The sequence below is a fragment of the Mustela nivalis genome, assembly GCF_964662115.1.
Source record: "Mustela nivalis genome assembly, chromosome: 6".
NCBI lineage: Eukaryota > Metazoa > Chordata > Mammalia > Carnivora > Mustelidae > Mustela > Mustela nivalis.
In genome coordinates this window covers 2017660-2019253 of record NC_139025.1, presented here as the reverse complement: position 1 = coordinate 2019253, position 1594 = coordinate 2017660, and positions in this window count along the sequence as shown.

Sequence of the window (1594 nt, the reverse complement as noted above, 5' to 3'; positions counted from 1 at the left end):
CCACGGGCCCTTCAGTCACCTGGCAGCAGAGAGAAAGCAGGCAGCCCTCAGCCCCCTAGGGTCTGAGCAGGGGCTGTGTGAGGTAGGTGGGCGTCCTCCAGGGGCCTCACTTACCGAGGGGTCGTCTTCTGTTTCGGCCTCCTGCTCCTCCGGCTGCAGCTGCCGGCCGGACACTGTAAAGAGAGAGGCTGAGTCAGGGGGGCCGTGCAGGCAGGCAGATCAGATGGCGGACCCGGGGGCGGGGCCAGGCGTGTCCGTCGCTGCGCCGTGTTGGTGCACGCATCACCCCATTCTGCATCGAGAGCACATGCGGGGCTGGGCAGGTTGTGACACAGGCTGGGTGGCAGTGAGCCCGCACGAGGGCAGCTCAGGCCAGGCAGCCTTCACAGATCCAGTCCAAGAGAGTCACTAAGCAAACACGGAGAAACAACACTCACCGCCCCGAGGGGCCAGAATCCAGAGACGCTGCGACATCTCCCCCACAGTGTCCAGCACCCAGCCGGAGCTTACAAGACATGCGGAGCAACGGAAGCCTCCGATCTGCTCCTGGGAACAGGGCCACCCAAGGCGAGTCTCCGAACACCCAGGGAGGAGGGACCGGGCGCCGACTTCAACAACTCGAGATAGAAAATGCTGTGGCTCAGCGAAGGGCATTGTCATAAAAAACAGAAATTGCAAAAGGGCTACATGGAAATTCTGGAGTTGGAAATGTACTACAGAGACTCAGGAGCAGAACTGACACGCCTGGAGAAAGCATCGCAAAACTTGTAAATTAATAGAAATTAACCCATTTTGAGAAAAGAGGAAAAAAGATTCAAGGAAGTGGCAGTGCCTGAGAGCTGTGTGGGAACACAGTCAGCCCATCAGCACTCCCGTGGCCTGGGTCTCCGGGTAGAGAGGGGGACGGGTGGGGGCAGGCAGGGAGAGAGGAGGAGGGCAGCCCTCAGCCCCCTGGGACCCGACCCGTCACAGTCCGAACGGAGGCGAGAGCAACAAGGGAAACATGAGCCGCACGGGAAGGGCAGGACGGCCCAATCAGCCCCTGGTGCCCCAGGGGCCACGGGACCCGGAGGACGCCCTCACAGTGCTGAAGGGAAAACACGGGGAAGCTAGATGTCCGGGTCTAGCACACCATCCCGCACAAGGAAAGGCAAACGGAGGGACACACAAATGAGTAAAGACGGGGAGAATCCACCGCTGGGGCGCCTGCCACACCAGCAGCGTTGAAGAAAAGGTGAGGTTGCTGGACGCTAACTCGAGTCCACAAGGAGGACCCAGAGGATGTGCTAAATGTCGCACGCGTGGGCGAGCATCAGACACTATAAAGACATTTTTCCTCCGTCCATGTCTTCACTGCTTTAAAAGTCACAAGATTGTAGGAGGCAAGGGTGGGCAAAGTTTTCCTGTAGACGGCCAGAGAGTGGATAGTTTAGGCTTCACAGGCCACGTGAACTGTGGCCAAGGAGTGGCCGTGCTGACAAAAATGAGCCACATGACCGTTGCAACAGACTTAACTGCCCAAACGAGCAGTGGGCAGGGTTCAGTGCACAGGCCCGTCCTTCTGCTCCGCAGGGAAGGCAGTCATCCCAGGGCC